Here is a 19533-nt window from a genome sequence, read left to right as displayed (position 1 = left end):
GGTCTCCCAACTCTTGATGAGCTACATCAACGTTGAGCAACCCACACAAGTTCAACTACACACTACTGGAATCAGCTAATTTGCCATCTGCCAGCTCTTTGCCGTCTGCTAGCTGACGGCAAAGAAGCTCTTTGCCATCAGGTACCCAAAAGCAGACGGCAAAGAAAGGGCAGACGGCAAAGAAGCTCTTTGCCATCTGCCAGCTCTTTGCCGTCTGCCGGCGGACGGCAAAGAATCTTTGCCGTCCGCTGGCGGACGGCAAAGAGTGAGGTGGCCCCCACCCCCCGCCCGTTTGGGAAAAATTTAACGGGCCACCTCTTTGTCGTCCGCTAACAGACGGCAAAGAGGCAAAAAAGCGGACAGCAAAGAGGGGCGGACGGCAAAGAGCTCACTACCTAACGGCCCGTACCCCCAGCCCGTTACTCACTTCTTCTCTCCCTCGCCGTTTCTCTCCTCCCACCCCGCCGCCGCCCCCCGCCCCGTCGCCCCCACCGCCCCGTCGCCCCCCACCCCCGCCCCGGCCCCCCGCCGCCCCGCGCCCCACCGCCCGGGCCCGGCCCCCCGCCGCCCCGTCGCCCCCTCCGCCCCGGCTCGCCGCCGCCCCGGGGCCCCGTCGCCCCCACCGCCCCGTCGCCCCCCCCCCCCCCCGCCCCGGCCCCCCGCCGCCCCACCGCCCAGGCCCGGCCCCCGCCGCCCCGGGGCCCCGTCGCCCCCACCGCCCCGTCGCCCCCCCCCCCCCGCCCCGGCCCCCCGCCGCCCCGCGCCCCACCGCCAGGGCCCGGCCCACCGCCGCCCCAGGCCCGGCCCCCCGCCGCCCCAGGCCGCCTCCTCCACCGCCCCGCCCCCTCCTTCACCGGCCTCCTCCACCCCCCAGGTGAGCCCCCCCTTTTTTTGTTTTTTTTTCTGTTTTTTTCTGTTTTTTTTCCTTTTTAGTTTTAGTTTTAGTTTAGATTTAGTTTTAGTTGTAGTTTTAGGTTTAGTTTTAGTTTTAGGTTTAGTTTAGTTTGAGGAAAGAAGAAGAAGAAGAAGAAAAAAGAGGAGAGGAGGAGAAGAAGAAGAGGAAAAAGGAAAGGAAGAAGAAGAAGAAGAGGAGGAGGAGAAGAAAAAAGAAGAAGAGGAAGAAGAAGAAGAAAAAAGAGGAGAGGAGGAGAAGAAGAAGAGGAAAAAGGAAAGGAAGAAGAAGAAGAGGAGGAGGAGAAAAAAGAAGAAGAGGAAGAAAAGGAAGAATGGGAAGAAGAAGAAAAGGAAAAAAGAGGGAAAAACCCCGACCCGACACGGCACCCCGACCCCGACCCGGCACCCCGACACGACACCCCGACCCCTAGACCCCGACCCCGACACCCCGACCCCAACCCCGACCCCGACACCCCGACCCCGACCCGGCACCCCGACCCGACACACCGACCCGGCACCCCGACCCGACACCCCGACCCCGAGACCCCGACCCCGAGCTTGACCCGACACCCCGACCCCGACACCGACACGGCACCCCGACCCCGACCCGGCACCCCGACCCGACACCCCGACCCCGAGACCCCGACCCCGAGCCTGACCCGACACCCCGACCCCGACACCGACACGGCACCCCGACCCCGAGACCCCGACCCCGACCCCGACCCCGACCCCGACACCCCGACCCCGAGCCTGACCCAACACCCCGACCCCGACACCGACACGGCACCCCGACCCCGACCCGGCACCCCGACCCGACACCCCGACCCCGAGACCCCGACCCCGAGACCCCGACCCCGACCCCGACACGGCACCCCGAGACCGACACAACACCCCGACCCCCGACACCTCCCGAAAAGGTGTTCTTTGGCCTTCCAGAAGCCGACGGGGTCATATATTTGTGAATTATTAGTTAGGTCATATATCTTTCGATTTTGTTATGAAAAACATCATATATAATTGTGTTGATCGGGTAGTTTTAAATGTGCAGTTGTTTCATCGCGGCGAGGTTTGGTGTTCGACGACCTCACCGTGCGTTTGACGAGCTCTGCCCCTTCGTTCGTGGGTGAGCACAAATGACATGTCCTCCTCCCCCATTAATTATTTGATCTATTCCGATGAAACTTGATAGCTAGCTACATATGTGTCTTGAATCATCAGTATGCGTAACCAATATGTGTCTCCCGTTCGAAAGCGTCATAGTTATAAATATGCATGCATTTGCATATTTATAACCTTGATTCTTTTGAATTGTCCAACGCTATCCATGGACAGCCCGAGTATGTTTAGATTGGGTTCGTTTTCCCATATGCTTTGCTCCGGATCCGGCGCATAAATTTCGTCAGTGCTTCCCCTGTTGTTCTCCGGGTACACATCCTCTCTGTTTATTGCAGAGACGTGTATCAGGAGAACAGCGGGGAGGTGCTGCCGAAATTTTGCGTAGGATCCGGAGCATAGCATGGGAAAATGAACCCAATCTAAACATACTCGGGTGGGATTAGGACCTATCATTACCTATTAGAGTGTAGGTTGCATGGACGTAATAAAATTGACAAAGTAGATCAACTGATGAATATATACATGGTGAATTATATATATATATTTGTTGTGTGTCTAGTAGCTCTGAAAGTCAAGATGAGTGATCGTGCGTGGATGTACACCGGTCACACTGGTCAGAACAAATGGAGCACTGAATGGTTCACAAAAACCAAGGGGTTTGTGCGAGCCGCATTTGCAAATGGCCAGAGGAAAACCTGGTGCCCCTGTTTACGGTGCGGCAATTGGGAAAAGAGGACAGAGGCTGAAATGGGCAAACACCTGCAGAAGAGTGGTTTTACGCCCGATTATACGGTGTGGACATTTCATGGTGAGTTTGCCCAACGTGACCGAGCTGAGGTGGATCGTCGTCGCACCGACGAGCATGGTACCGGGATGGAAAACATGGTGCAAGACTTTGATGATGCTGGGGATTCGGACGAGGAGATGGAGGAATCTGCAAAGGCCTGCAATGAAATGTTGGAGTCTTCAAAACGTTCGCTCCATGAGCACACTGAGCTTTGTCAGTTGGATGTCATCTCACAAGTAATGGCTCTGAAGGCTCAGTTCAACTTGGGCAGAGAATGCTACGATGCAATGATGACAGTATTTGGACGCTTTCTACCCAAAGGCCATGTAATGCCTGCAAACCTGTACCAGTCGGACAAAATCCTCCGTGCACTGAAGATGCCCTATGATAAGATACATGCCTGTGAGAAAGGATGTGTCTTGTTTAGGCTTGACTATGCGGACTTGAACTATTGTCCCATTTGCAAGTCTTCCAGGTATGTTGTGGTAGACAACGGTATGGGTGAGAAGACACAGACCAAAATCCCCGTTAGTGTTCTTCGGTATATGCCAATCGTACCAAGACTTCAACGTCTTTTCATGGTCGAAGAGACGGCCAGACAGATGACATGGCACAAAACGGGCAAAAGAACCGAACTAGATGCAGATGGGAATCTGATGATTGTACACACATCGGATGGTGTTGCGTGGAAAAAGTTTGATGAATTACATGGTGACAAAGCGGCAGATCCGAGGCATCCTCGAGTCGGCATCAGCACAGATGGGTTCAGTGTGTTTGGTATGACGGCAGCCCAATACAGTTGTTGGCCCGTATTTGTCTTTCCACTCAATCTCCCCCTCGGACAGATTATGCAAAGAAAGAACATTTTCCTGACGTTGATAATTCCAGGGCCCAACTATCCGGGGAAAAATATGAATGTGTACATGCAACCGCTTAAGGACGAATTGCAAGAAGCCTGGGATAATGGGTTCAAGACATACGATGCCTATAGCAAACGGAACTTCATAATGCGTGTCTGGTACATGTACTCGACGCATGACTTGCCGGCGTATGCGCATTCGTTGGCTGGTGTGTGCATGGACGGTTCCCGTGCCCCACATGCAAGGGAGCTCTTGAGTTTCGTTGGCTTCAGGCCGGTCGCAAGTTTTCTTGCTTCGACATGCATAGACAGTTCCTGAATCCTCGCCATAAGTTCAGGAAAGACAAGAAGAACATCATCAGAGGTAGAGTTGTCAAAAACTCTGCACCACCTGCATTGACAGGCCAACAGACCCTGGATCAGTTAAACGCTCTCGAGCCAGATCCAGAGCGTCCAGGGTACTTCAAGGGGTATAATTCTAAGCACGCCTGGACTCACAAAACATGCTTATGGGATCTGCCTTACTTCAAAGACCTCCTTTGCCCACACAACATCAACGTGATGCACACTGAGAAGAATATCACCGAGGCACTTTTTGGTACATTGTTCGGCATAGATGGGAAGTCAAAGGATAATACTAAGGCTAGAGTCGATCTGGAGGCGCTATGTGATAGGCCGTTACAAAACATGAAAGAACCGAAAGGAAAGCAGAACTGGACGAAGCCAAAGGCATGGTTCAATCTTGGAAGGCCAGCTATGAGGGAAATTATCTTGTGGGTGAAAATGCAGTTGATGTTCCCCGATGGGTATGCAGCGAATCTACAGAGGGGAGCCAGTCTTGATAAATTGAAGATATTTGGTCTCAAGAGTCATGATTGGCACATATGGATTGAGCGGCTAATGCCGGTGATGTTGCGTGGCTTCATCCCTGAGGATGAATGGCTAGTACTAGCAGAACTCAGCTATTTCTTCCGTGTTGTTTGTGCGAAAGAACTATCGCCTGGCGTGCTAGAAGAAATGGAAGAGTTGGCGCCGGAGTTGATCTGCAAGTTAGAGAAGATCTTTCCACCGGGCTTCTTTAATCCAATGCAACATTTAATTTTGCATCTCCCGACCGAGGCAAGATTGGGGGGCCCGTGCAAAATCGTTGGTGCTACCCAACTGAGAGGATGCAGAAGACGCTTCGACAAAAATGTAAAAATAAACGTAGAATTGAAGCATTGATGGCTGAGGCATTCATCACTGAGGAGGCGGCAAACTTCGTGACAGCACACTACGAAGCCAAAAATCGTCATTTGCATAATCCGAAGCCTCGGTACAATGCTGACGACCATAAAAAGGGTGGATCCAACCTCAGCCTATTCAAAGGGAATCTCGCACCAGCCAGTGTTTCAAATCCAGTACCTTTGGATAACGAACAATGGCGGACCATTTCGTTGTATATCTTCAACAACCTGATAGAAGTGCGGCCGTACATCGAGTAAGTTCTCGGTACATAGTTTCGCAACTTCTATTTCCTTTGAACTGCTCTTATTCCTGGATATTTCATACAGTCGATACGTCGCCTTATTCTCGTATGGAGCGGTGATCCAAAAGGATTCTGTCGAAGAGTATGAGCTTCTCGCAAAGCAAGGACGCGGCTATCCCGGTTTCATCTCTTGGTTCAAACAAACGGTAATTTCTATTAGACTTGTAGGCTAATTTGTAGGCGGCTATCCCGGTTTCATTCACTAATTTGTGCGTAATGCAACAATCCTTTCATATTAAACTTGTAGGCTAATTCAGAGTCTATGGACGCCGAATTGAGACAAGTCGCTAATGGTTTTGACTATAAGGTCCGTTCATTTGACAAATACGACATCAACGGGTATCGCTTTCGTACCTATGGCAAAGAGCTATCTATGGCCGACCGAAAGTCTACAAATTGTTGTGTATCTGCTATCGGCGAAGGAGGTACCGAGTATTATGGGAGAGTTGAAGCAATTTATGAACTTCTATTCTATGGTGAAAACCCACCGAATGTCGTAGTCTTCAAATGTTATTGGTTTCAGCCGAAGGAGACTAGAAGGACTCATGAACATATAGGGCTAGTTGAAATCAACCAAAGCACCCATTTAGATGTTCCTGATGTCTATATTACGGCTCAACAGGCGACCCAAGTATTCTATCTACCGTGGGCCTGCCAAACTAATCCAAATCTGAAAGGTTGGGATGTCGTTTATGAAGTGCCGCCACGTGCTAGACTATCTCCCCCAAAGGAAGAGGATTATGAACCTCACATTAACCCAGACACATATGAAGGAGAATTCTTCCAAGAGACACGTCTTTCCAAAAAGCGTTTCAAGAACCGCTATACTTCACCCCAAAACATTGAAGTAGACAGTGACAGTGAATCCGACATCACCCCAGAGGAGGAACAAGAAGAGCCGGAACAAGAAGAAGTTACTGCTGCGGATGACCTGTCATTGCTTGACCGATTACGTCAAGGTGGCCTTGCACATGTTGATGCCACTGAACCCTATGAGCCCGTCATTGATTATAGTGATGATGATGATTATGCATTTATTGATGATACTGATCGAGATTATTAGTAGTGTCAGGTATTAAATTTTTTAATGTTGTACTTGATGATGATACACTTAAGTGATACACATATTATTATTCATGTCGGTCTTTTTTTTATGTTGTACTAATTTCGTTTACTGTTTGTCATGGCAGGTGTTGAAAGATGGTGGGCGCTGGTCAGGAGCGCGCCAAGGCCCCTTCTTCGTCGGCGCGTGGTCTGAGGTCTTCGATTCCAGACGTACCTCTCCACCGAGCGTTGCTGGACAGTATGTCCACACCGCCGGGCCCTTCTTCGTTGACCGCGGTGCCCAGCAGGGGACGAGGTAGGAAGAGAGGAGGTGGGGCACGTGGTCGCGGGAGAGGAGGTAGGGTGACTGCTACGGCGCCTTACTCGCCGCCACCCCCAGCTGTTTCACCCAAGCACGTGACTGCTAGGGTGGACTCGTCCGAGGAGGAGGCTACACGGACTCCGGTCCACGAGCCTCCGGTCCACGGGTCTTGGGCCCACGAGCCTCGGGTCGACTGGCCTTCGGCCCATGAGAGTTCGGCCCACGAGACCCCGGAGGAGCACACGTCCGGATGCGGTACCTGGCCGGATCAGCCCGAGGAGCCGAGTGGCCATGCTGATGATGGCGGGGAGCCGACTGATCTTGAGGAGGAGGGTGGCACCGTCTACCAGCGTGGTGCTACACGGCTCCCGTCCGTGTCGGCGACCCGCGAGCAGAGGTGGTTGATTTTCCCTGATGGGGAGAGGTACGTAAGTGCATTTAATATTTTTGTACCTTCTGCATTCACGTTTCTTCAAATAACTAATGCGTTGGCCTTGTCATGCTGCAGGGGTTGGGACCACCATCATAGTGTCCGCCGGCCCAACTCCGTCCTTGGAGTTCTTTGCCGGCAAAACTTCCCGGGGTTTGTCACGTTGCCTGGTGAGGGTCGGCTTCCAGAGCTTGGGTTGAGCTGGGAGCACTACATGGCTGCCCCGGCCCCGCCGGGTGTCATTATCGACGGTGTCGTGTGCGACACGAGGGCAGACATGGTGATCAGGACGTTCTGGGTAATTTCTCCTTTACACATTTCAAAATCTTGAACTAGCTAGTTATTAATTGTACTAATCAATATTGTCTCATTTGATTGCAGACATTCTACAGGTGTGAGGAGGGATACGAGGAGGACGCGGCAAATGTTATCCAGAACGTCTGCAAGCGCCTACTCCAGAACTTACGGCACGAGGCTCCGGTGCAGGCTGTTCGAGACTACTACGCCTTGCGTGGTATCAAGAAGACCAAGCCGGCGTGCCGCGATAAGTTCCTGAGTAAGGAGCAGTACATGAAGGTAATTCTTAAGGCCTTCTACTTAAGTTCCTTCATTTAGTAATTCTTAGCCGTAGCGCTCAAGTTTCTATTTGCTAACTTAGGCGCCTCCGAGATGGTGTGCGGATCGGATGGATTGTTGGGAGGTGTTGGTCGATGAGTGGTGCTCAAAAGAATGGCTAGCCCTCCACAACGAGGCCAAGGAGAAACGTGCCCAAATGGAAGGTGTGCCACACCATCAAGGCAGCTCCAACTTATATCAGTTCGGGCGCAACTGGGTATGTGGTTTGCTTCATGATTCATGCAATTCATTCATCATGCTAGCTTGAGCCCTTTAATTACTAATTTTCATTGTTTCTCTCTTTCAGGCACGCTACAATAAGGCGGATAAGGTGCCAGAGGTGTACGACCTGTATGCCATGGCCCACACTGCTCTTTCAAGAAAGTCAAGGCTTTCTCTCAGTCTGACCTCGATGATGCAAACAACTTCACCAACATCTCCTCCCACAACAAGCTCGTGAGATATAGAGATGAGGGGAAGGCGAGGAAAGGGGAGGACTTTAACCCGAGCCAGGGTCCCATTGATCCAGAGCTGGTGATGATATCTGGTGGCGGGAGGTCCCATGGCTCCATAGCCATTGGAGATGGACTTATCCGTTGTCCTAGCACTCTCCCGGAGATCAAGGCGCGCCAGTCGAGCTCCGCTCCTGAGATAAGGCCTCGTGAACGGCCAGTGCAACTCGCCATCAAGGTTAGTGATACGTACTCAGTTATCTTTCTCCATTACATTGTGTGCGCTTCCATCAATGATTACGAATGGTCATGTGAGTGGTGTTGCAGGCTGCTATACAGACTGAGAGAGATAGAACGGAGAAACTTCTGGCGGAGGCGGCGGAGAGGCAGCGGGAGATGGAGGAGAGGACGAGAAAGATGATGGAGGAGGAGAGGGCACGGAATGACATGCAGGCAAGGGCCATGTACGAGCTCCTTGTGGTAAGTTTCTTCTGCAGATTACTTGCTAGTCTTAACATTTGAGTCTCATTACTAACTAGTATGACTCTGTTGTGAAAACCAAATGTGCAGTCTGTGTGCGTGAAGTCCGGTCAGCCCGCTCCGCCGATGCCAGTGATTGCTCCTGGGAGCACGGTGAGTTTAATTTGAATGGACATTACTTGCTAGTCTTAACATTTGAGTGTCATAATGCTAACGAGACATTGGAAATGATCTTTGGTGCAGCTTAACTCTAGAAACGCATCGCAGGATCCTTCTCCAGGTAGCGGCACTAGCCACCCCGCTCCTACACCTCCCTGATCACGGTAAGTTTCTCTAGTGTTTTGCTTAACAAATGCATAAAGACCTAGACTTAGCTTTATTTCCTCCAATATGCTTACCATAATGACCTAGAGTTAGCTTCTTTTCCTCCAAAATGACTTAATAAGCTTACTGACCTCATAAACCATCCATTTTACCTAAGTTAGCTCTAAAACGATATGTACTTAGCTAACTTATGTCAAAAATTGCATAATTAGCTCATAAACGACCCATTTCACCTAGGTTAACTCATAAACGACCCATTTCACCTAGGTTAACTCATAAACGACCCATTTCACCTAGGTTAGCTCATAAACGACCCATTTCACCTAGGTTAGCTCATAAACGACCTATTTCACCTAGGTTAGCTCATAAACGACCCATTTCACCTAGGTTAGCTCATAAACGATCCATTTCACCTAGGTTAGCTCATAAACGATCCATTTCACCTAACTTAGCTCATAAACGATCCATTTCACCTAAGATAGCTCATAAACGATCCATTTCACCTAGGTTAGCTAATAAATGGCATATACTTCTTCTTCTAGTCTTCTTCTTCTTCTTCTATTCTTTTTCTTCTAGTCTAATTCTTCTTCTAGTCTTCTTTTTCTAACTTTCTTATTTGTCATTTTGCAGGTTTCGTTCACTTCACGGAAGCCAGCTTTCTATGATGGATTGCTTGTTTTTTCCTTTGATGCACTTCTTGTATTCTGCTCGCTTGCTATGATGAAACTAGATTGCTATGATGAAACTTTGCATATTGTAATATTTATGGATCGATGGAACTATGTGCAACCTACGATGTATGTATGGATATATATGTGCTAGATATTTATTATGTTGGATATATATGTGCTAGCTCCTGTGATATATTTGCTGTGATATATTTCCTGTGATAATTGTTGGATATAAGAAAAACAGAATAAAAAGAGGCAGTGCAGGCTCTTTGCCGTCCGCCGCGGACGGCAAAGACACCTTTGCCATCGGTGGCAGACGGCAAAGGGGGCACGTGGCGCCCACCTGTGCTTCCTGAGAGATGGGCCATTTGGCAAATTTGCCTACCGTGGCGGACGACAAAGCTAAGATGATGGCAAAGACTTTGCCTTTGCCGTCCGCCGTGGCAGACGGCAAAAAACAGCGGGCGCAGACGCATTGCTGACGTCAACTGGCGGACGGCAAAGAGGCGCTCAAATTTGTCGTCCGCTGGCGGACGGCAAAGGCCGCCGTTAGCCGCCTAACGGACTAACGCTGGCGGACGTCCATTATTTTTGCCGTCCCTCCTCTTTGCCGTCCGCCGCTGTAGGCAAAGGACTCTTTGCTGTCCGCCATAAAAAGCAGACGGCAAAGGACCTGTTTACCGTAGCCTACTTTGCCGGAGCCTTTTGCCGTCCGCGGCTGACGGCAAAGGCCTTTGCCGTCCGCCGTTCGAGCCTTTGCCGTCCGCTATGGCAGACGGCAAAATAGATGTTTCCTGTAGTGACATGATCAAGATCATCACCACCACCCAAGGTACGTTATTCCATCTTAGAGAAGCTTTACTCCAAATCATGGAGCAAAGCAACTCAACAAGATGTGAATACATCAGATGCTTAAACGAAAAATGGTAACCCCATTTTGAGCTTAAACGATGAGTATGACCTATGATCAAGTGCCCTCACTTGACTCCTAAGTCAATATACTCTAACATAGGTGACTTTCTCACCGCCCAATTCTAGATGAAGTTCTCTTGTGTTTCCTCTTGAATTTGTCTCATGCATTTGTGTTTCCCCTTTCAAAAAAAACTTCATCTAGATCTTTTCATTTCTTTTCTTTTCTGTTCTGCATTTTCTGCATCCAATTCATTGCAAATCTTTCAGCCAATTCCTTGCAAATCCTTGTGAGATCTTATTTGCCTAGTGAGCTGAGGTGACAAGTGTTTTCTCTGTAATTAACTCGGTCACACCGGTTTGTTTTCTTTGGTCCAACCGAGATCTTTCGGCGCCACCGAAGCACACAACTCAGTGCTACCGATTTCACTACAGGAAAGACAGCTTGCCACTTATTCCTGCATTCATTCTGCTCCATCTCCACTCAATGACTCTTGTCCTCTACCAGCATCATATTTGACTTACTACTTTGCTTTGAGACTCAAGGACCAAACCCTTTTTGAAATAAAAATCCAGAAGAGCCCTTCTTGGAAATTGATGTCAAAGGGGGAGAGAGAGAGATTACATCAAAGCTTAATCATTCCTATAGGGGGAGGGAATACTCATGGGGAGAGTGTAAGAAACCCCAGATGCTTGGTGTTCAAGAGGAGAGAAGTCACATGTCTTTATGAGGGGAAAGACATGTTCATATTTGATTGTTTGCATTAGCTCTGTTTCTTTTCTTTGCTCTGATTTTTTGTTCCCTATCTTCTCCCAATATCCCATGCAAGATTCAGGGGGAGTAAGACATCTAAGGGAGGGAAATCCTTGAATTCATTGCACATCTTTACCTTTGGGGGCATGTCTATATCCATTAGAGTACTCAGTACTCACTCTCTACATGTCATCCCAGTCTTGGTACTCTTGTGGTTTCTTTTGTTTGCTCTGGCTATTAGATGTATCTTTGTTATCTAACCTTGTTTACTCAGGTTCATTCTTTCCTAAGCCAACTCAAGACCACAAGGTAAGTATATGCATCTCAGTCATGTGCATGAGAACTTCTTGTTGATGTACATAGTGTTTGCAAGAAGGACTCATGAGCATGAAGGTACATTTCCTATATTTACATCATTTGCTCTTATGCATATGGCCAAGATACATGTAACACATGGCTTACTCTGTCATATTTATGCATTCACATGCTCCTATGTTCCATATTTATATGATTGCATACATGTAGGGGGAGCCTATGCATGTTACATGTCTTTCCAAAGCTTTACTTGTTGTTCTCTATATCTTTATCCAAAAGCTTTGATGTATGTTGTCATCAATTACCAAAAAGGGGGAGATTGAAAGCACAAGTGCTCCCTGGGTGATTTTGGTAATTAATGTCAACATATCTCTTGTTGCACTAATGCTTCTACCTAGTATGTTTCAGATAAGTTCAACAATGGAGTGGCATGGACTAGAGGATGTGGATCCCCTTCAAGATGCTAAAGACAAAGGATTGGCTCAAGCTCAAAGCTCAGGACTCTACATTTTCTATTCTAGTGATCCAAGATCACATTGAGTCCATAGGAAAACCAATACTATTAAGAAGGGATGAGGTGTTTCTTAATGAGGTTCTTGCTCAAAGTGCTTAGTGATATGCTCCAAAGCCCTCAACTACTTTCTCACATCCACATAAGTCCCAAACCAAAAGTCAAACTCGGATCCACCGATTCTTTCTATCCCGAGCCACCGAGTTCAGTTGACATAGCCACTGCCAGAAACCCTAATCAATTTGGTCTCACCGATCGGATCTCGGTCTCACCGAGATGGGCTTGCAAACTCTCTGTTGCCCATTGCAATAATTTCGGTCCCACCGATATATGTAATCGGCCCCACCGAGTTTGCTTGGCTAACTCTCTGTTTCGATTATTACCCAAATTGGTCCCACCGAGTTTGAGTAATCGGTCAAACCGAGTTTTTAGTTTACCCTAACCCTAGCACATCGGTCCCACCGAGTTGATCCAGTCGGTCCCACCGAAACACCTAACGGTCACATTACAAACCAAATCGGTCTGACCGAGTTCTTTGAATCGCTCTCACCGAGTTTAGTGATTTGTGTGTAACGGTTAGATTTTGTGTGGAGGCTATATATACCCCTCCATCCACTCTTCATTCATGGAGAGAGCTATCAGAACATGCCTACGCTTCCAAGACATATTTTTTGAGAGAGAACCACCTACACTTGTGTTGAGGTCAAGATATTCCATTCCAACCACATAAATCTTGATCTCTAGCCTTCCCCAAGCTGCTTTCCACTCAAATCTTCGTTCCACCAAATCCAAATCCTGTGAGAGAGAGTTGAGTGTTGGGGAGACTATCATTTGAAGCACAAGAGCAAGGAGTTCATCATCAACACACCATTTGTTACTTCTTGGAGAGTGGTGTCTCCTAGATTGGCTAGGTGTCACTTGGGAGCGTTCGACAAGATTGTGGAGTTGAACCAAGGAGTTTGTAAGGGCAAGGAGATCGCCTACTTCGTGAAGATCTACCCTAGTGAGGCAAGTCCTTCGTGGGCGACGGCCATGGTGGGATAGACAAGGTTGCTTCTTCGTGGACCCTTCGTGGGTGGAGCCCTCCGTGGACTCGCGCAACCGTTACCCTTCGTGGGTTGAAGTCTCCATCAACGTGGATGTACGATAGCACCACCTATCGGAACCACGGATAAAGATCCCCGTGTCTCCAAATTGCGTTTGCACACTCCAATCTCATCCCTTTACATTCTTGCAACTTGCATGCTTTACTTTCCGCTGCTCATATACTCTTCTCATGCTTGCTTGATATGTATTGTGAATGCTTAAACTTGTGCTAAAACTCCACATAAACCGAAAGAATTAAAAACTGCAACTTTTCTTGATTAGAGTCTATTCACCCCCCCCCCTCTAGACACCTCTTCTCGATCCTTTCAAGCACGACAGCGACAACGACGACGCAGCACGCCGCCTCCGCTGCCGCCAGAAATAGTTTTTTTGGGGTTTAATACTGTATCTCGAATTCTCGATCATATAAATATAAATTCGCAGTGTGACTGAATGAAAGATATGGTTTGAACGAACTTGCGTTTTTCTCTCTTAATGTACAGACTTATCAAACGATTTTATTTTGAAAAAAATGTCAATGGTATTTAAATATAAAACACTCATTGCAAACATTTTAGTTAGAACACCCGAATGCAAACCGACAGCTTCCCCAGGAAGTCAAGGGAAAATGTGTCGAGCAGGTTCTCTGCAGCTCTTGATCGCAAACGTTTTAGGTAGAACACCCGCATGCAAAGTGAGAGTTATGGTCTTCCCTCGCAGTGCAGGATTTGTGCATCCCTTCAACGCAAACGGTTGTTTTGCATGACCCGTGCGCAACCACGTAGAAACAATTGGGTAAGATTTGCATCTGTCATTTTGGGTATGTTGCCATTTGTCAAACTGGAAAGATTGACATTTGTTTATCTAGTAACATTACCATTTGTCGACCTTGTAACACTGCGATTTGTCAAAATATGCAGCTAAAAATCACTAGCACTATCTCATTTTTGCAACTAAAATCACTAGCACTGTTCATATGGACACCACTAGCAGGCGTGAGTTGATGGACGCATATGCAAATGTACCATTGATTACATACAACAAGTCATCAACCCACAACGACAACGAGGATACACGTTGGATTATAGATCATTTCCAACAAAAATTCTAGTAAAGAAAAGTTTTTCTCACACAACAAATAACAAAGCGATGAAATGAACTTCAGCTCAACCACTCGTCGGCGTTGGAAACGCTTGCTTTGAACCAAAAGTGATTCTCTAGGAAGGGCCAGCTACTGTCAATCTTGAGACCAACGCAGGACTGATCATCCAGGCTGAAGCACGCTATGTCAGGACTCATATTGTGATGGTAGGGAAGCATAGCAATGACCGAGGTATAGACATAGTTGCTTCTCATAAATGGTAGTAATGTTGTGTCAACAGCAGCTGGATCGCCTTTCACCATCATTGGATAGTTTTGTCCAAGGAAGAGCGAGTTTCCTCCAAGACTTTCAATACTGAACCAGGGAGAAGGTGTTGGCGCTAGTACACTAGTATCCATCCCGAATACCCTACAACGGATGTTGGAATAGGTCGGGAGAGTGCGACCATGCGAGACAGCACCTGCTTCCTTAGTAACATCAGCAGTGCCCTGTATACAGACAACAAGAGGTGGTCCATCGGAATAAGTTGCGACGCACCACTGAGTATATGGGTCCTGCTCGTCCTCATGCTCGTGATCATCAGCATCATCATCTCCCCCTTGGTTATAAAAAATTTCAAGTATAGGTGGCGGAATGTTCACAGGACCTTGGAAACACAAGAATGTTAATTAGTAAAGGGAAACTAGCTAACCCGCATGCATGTGGATGAAACAATTATAATTACGGTGGAAGACAAACGTACCGAAAGCATGATGATTCCATGCAAAAACAGTGGCACGAGTGGTGGCAGCAAACACAAGACCCTCGTATTGAATTGCATCACAGTACTCATCCGTGTACAGAAATTGATTTTTGAGCAATATCCATCGAGGCATGGAAGTAAGGAAGGCAACAAGCTTGTCAAAGATAGCAACAACTTCATAGTTCGTGTAATCCCAAGAGCGGTTGGGAACTCGACAAATTGCTATCTTCCGTAGACGACAGTCACCATGATCGTATTTGAACTCACGTAGATCATCTGTGTGCTCAACCTCTGGGCAGTCTGAGATTTTTGGAAGTGGAACCCGGTGACGAGTGTACACATGAACAAGTTCCCACTCGCAGTTGTACCCAATATAAACAACCCAACCTTCATTTGCGCCTGCCCAAGCCTTGCCCTCAAGTGATGGCATCTTAACATCACACGTATCATTATCAAGCGGCATCAACTTGCACAAGGAGAGGCTTCCGTCATCCCCGCGCCAGTCAGCAGGGTCACGGCGAAGAAGATAGGGAGATCAAACCGCTCCTGGACCCTTGGGTTCCTTGTAATGATGTTATTAGTTGAGTCGAGAATGGTCTTGAACGAACCTGCCATGCTAGCCGACGTGATGACGTCACACCGATCAATGAGTTCCTCCACCACGTCATCTTTCAGATCGGGGCAAGAATAACGGGGTTGTTTCCGGCATGTTCCCTCCATGGAGAAGATGATCGAACAATGGCAGAAAGAAGGGTGAAGGCAAATGGAGGGAGGAAGAGCGTGCGACAGCAGTTCCAAATCGAGAGGGAAAGGCGAAGAGGCGGTGGACGGTTGCCATGGTACAAGAAGAGGCTAGTGGGGAGCGAATGGTTGCCACAGAGGTAGCACACTGACGACAAGGCCGAGTGAACCGCATGCCATATATCGCACACACCTTGATCTGGCTGACCGTTTCTTTTGTGTTGCCTAATCACAAACAGTTCATCCGAGTGAATCGTATGCTGTACATCGCACACACCTTCATCTGGCTTCTTGTTTCTTTTGTGCTGCCTAATCACAAATAGCTCATTCGAGTGAACCGTATGTTGTATATCGCACACACCTTCATCTGGCAGCCCGTTTCTTTTGTTCCTCCTCACCGCAAATAGTTAATTGAACTGAACCGTATGCCCTGCATCGCAAACACAACTCAAATCCAAACCGTGTTTAATGCATCCGTCATCGCAAATGTTTTGCACCTTTTTTGACGGTTTTTTTACACGACCGTTTGCGATTATTGCATCACACACGGTTTCGTCGAAGGGTCTCTGATCATAGTGTCGCGTTAGCAGCATCCTGCAGTAGTGTATGTTGGGAGCCTCCAATTGAGTTGTGGAGAGAGCCCCAACCTTGTTTGTAAAGGTCCGGTTGCTGCCTTCAAGGGCACCACTAGTGGAATCACAACATCTCACATTGTGTGAGGGTGTGAGGAGAATACTGTGGCCCTAGTGGCTTCTTGATATGTCTCCAACGTATCTATAATTTTTCTTGTTCCATGCTATATTATATTCTGTTTTGGATGTTAATGGGCTTTATTATACACTTTTGTATTATTTTTGGGACTAACCTATTAACCGGAGGCCCAGCCCAAATTGCTGTTTATTTGCCTATTTCAGTGTTTCACAGAAAAAGAATATCAAATGGAGTCCAAACGGAATGAAAGCTTCGGGAACGTGATTTTCGGAACAAACGTGATCCAGAGGACTTGGACCCTACGTCAAGAAAGCAACCAGGAGAGCACGAGGCAGGGGGCGCGCCTACCCCCCTGGGCGCACCCTCCACCCTCGTGGGGCCCATGTTGCTCCACCGACATACTTCTTCCTCCTATATATACCTGCGTACCCCCAAACTATCAGATACGGAGCCAAAAACCTAATTCCACCGCCGCAACCTTCTGTACCCGTGAGATCCCATCTTGGGGCCTTTTCCGGCGCTCCGTTGGAGGGGCCATTGATCATGGAGGGCTTCTACATCAACACCATAGCCTCTCCGATGATGTGTGAGTAGTTTACCTCAGACCTTCGGGTCCATAGTTGTTAGCTAGATGGCTTCTTCTCTCTCTTTGGATCTCAATACAAAGTTCTCCACGATTCTCGTGGAGATCTATTCGATGTAATCTTCTTTTGCGGTGTGTTTGTTGAGACCGATGAATTGTGGGTTTATGATCAAGTTTATATATGAACAATATTTGAATCTCCTCTGAATTCTTTTATGTATGATTGGTTATCTTTGCAAGTGTCTTCGAATTATCAGTTTGGTTTGGCCTACTAGATTGATCTTTCTTGCAATGGGAGAAGTGCTTAGCTTTGGGTTCAATCTTGCGGTGTCCTTTCCCAGTGACAGCAGGGGCAGCAAGGCACGTATTGTATTGTTGCCATCGAGGATAACAAGATGGGATTTATTTCATATTGCATGAGTTTATCCCTCTACATCATGTCATCTTACTTAAAGCATTACTCTGTTCTTTTGAACTTAATACTCTAGATGCATGCTGGATAGCGGTCGATGTGCGGAGTAATAGTAGTAGATGCAGGCAGGAGTCAGTCTACTTGTCACGGACGTGATGCCTATATACATGATCATACCTAGATATTCTCATAACTATGCTCAATTCTATCAATTGCTCAACAGTAATTTGTTCACCCACCTTAATACTTATGCTCTTGAGAGAAGCCACTAGTGAAACCTATGGCCCCCGGGTCTATTTTCCATTATATTAATCTTCCAACACTTAGTTATTTCTTTTTCCTTTTATTTTACTTGCATCTTTATTTCTCTTTATTATAAAAATACCAAAAATATTATCTTATCATATCTATCAGATCTCACTCTCGTAAGTGACCGTTGAGGGATTGACAACCCCTTTATTGTGTTGGTTGCGAGGTTTTTATTTGTTTGTGTAGGTGCGAGGGACTCGTGCGTGATCTCCTACTGGATTGATATCTTGGTTCTCAAAAACTAAGGGAAATACTTACGCTACTTTGCTGCATCACCCTTTCCTCTTCAAGGGAAAACCAACGCAGTGCTCAAGAGGTAGCAAGAAGGATTTCTGGCACCGTTGCCGGGGAGATTTGCGCCAAGTCTAGTCAAGTCAAGACATACCAAGTACCCATCACAAACTCTTATCCCTCGCATTACATTATTTGCCATTTGCCTCTCGTTTTCCTCTCCCCCACTTCACCCTTGCCGTTTTATTCGCCCTTTCTTTTCCGTTCGCCTCTTTTCCGCTTGTTTCTTCGTTATGGCTAGTCCTTTATCCACTCCTTTATCTCCCGAGAATAAAGTTCTTAATTTTAAACAAAGGGAGGGAGAAAATCTAAAAGATGCTTGGTATAGAATCTGCAATGCTCAAAATAGATCTACCCGAAAGCAATCTACTACCATTCTTCTTCGCAATTTTTATGTAGGCGTCACTCCTTGGTATAGATATATTCTTGATACCATTACCGGAGGGAATTTCTTGGGTAGCCATACTTTTGATTCCTATAATGCTATGATAGATTTGTTTGGCTCACCACCTCTTTTTGTTAATGGAACTATTTTAACCTTGGAACATGTGATGCAACGACTTGAAATTATTGAAAATAAAGTTGCTACCGTAGAGTTAATTGAAAATTTGGATAAAAAGATCCACAACCAAATTACCCAATATGGATCTAAGGTAGGAGTCACTTTGAAAAATATTAAGGAAAAGTAACCCATAGTTAATGAAAGAATAAATCAGGATTCCACTAGAATCGATAAACTTGAGGGTATCATCACCAACTTGGGAACCGCCTTTTCTTCCGTAAAGAATACTCCCAGTCCTCCTACCAAAATTGCCAAACTTATGTATGTTCCTAAAAATATGGGTGAATCCTCTAGTAAGGAAACTGCGGATCTCAAATCAATAAGTGTTCATCCCAACCTTTTTGCTATCATTAAGGAACCATTTGCTACAAAAAAAATTCTATTTAGTGCCTAAAAGCTTGATAATTAATAGAAAGAAAGGAATTACTAAAGGTTACAAGTGTCTCATTGAAGGATTGCCAACCAAAGATTGCAATACCTAGATCTATCCTTGTTTTTATGCCTAGCTAGGGACGTTAAACGATAGCGCTTGTTAGGAGGCAACCCAATTTTATTTTTAGTTTTTTTGCTTTTTGCTTCTGTTTAGGAATAAATATTTGGTCTAGCCTCTGTTTAGATTTGTTTTTATGTTTTAATTAGTGTTTGTGCCAAGTTAAACCTATAGGATCTTCTTGGATGATAGTTATTTGATCTTGCTGAAAATTCCAGAAACTTTCTGTTCACAAAAACAATTGTTAAAAATCACCAGAAAGTGATAAAATATTGATTCCAATTGCAGAAGATCCATAAACAAATTGTCTAGGTCTTCCTATTTTGGTAGATTTTTTGGAGTTCCAGAAGTTTGCGTTAGTTACAGATTACTACAGACTGTTCTGTTTTTGACAGATTCTGTTTTTCATGTGTTGTTTGCTTATTTTGATGAATCTATGGCTAGTAAAATAGTTTATAAACCATAGAGAAGTTGGAATACAGTAGGTTTAACA

This window comes from Aegilops tauschii, chromosome 1 (assembly GCF_002575655.3).
Source record: "Aegilops tauschii subsp. strangulata cultivar AL8/78 chromosome 1, Aet v6.0, whole genome shotgun sequence".
Taxonomy (NCBI): Eukaryota; Viridiplantae; Streptophyta; class Magnoliopsida; order Poales; family Poaceae; genus Aegilops; species Aegilops tauschii.
This window is presented reverse-complemented; position numbering follows the sequence as displayed.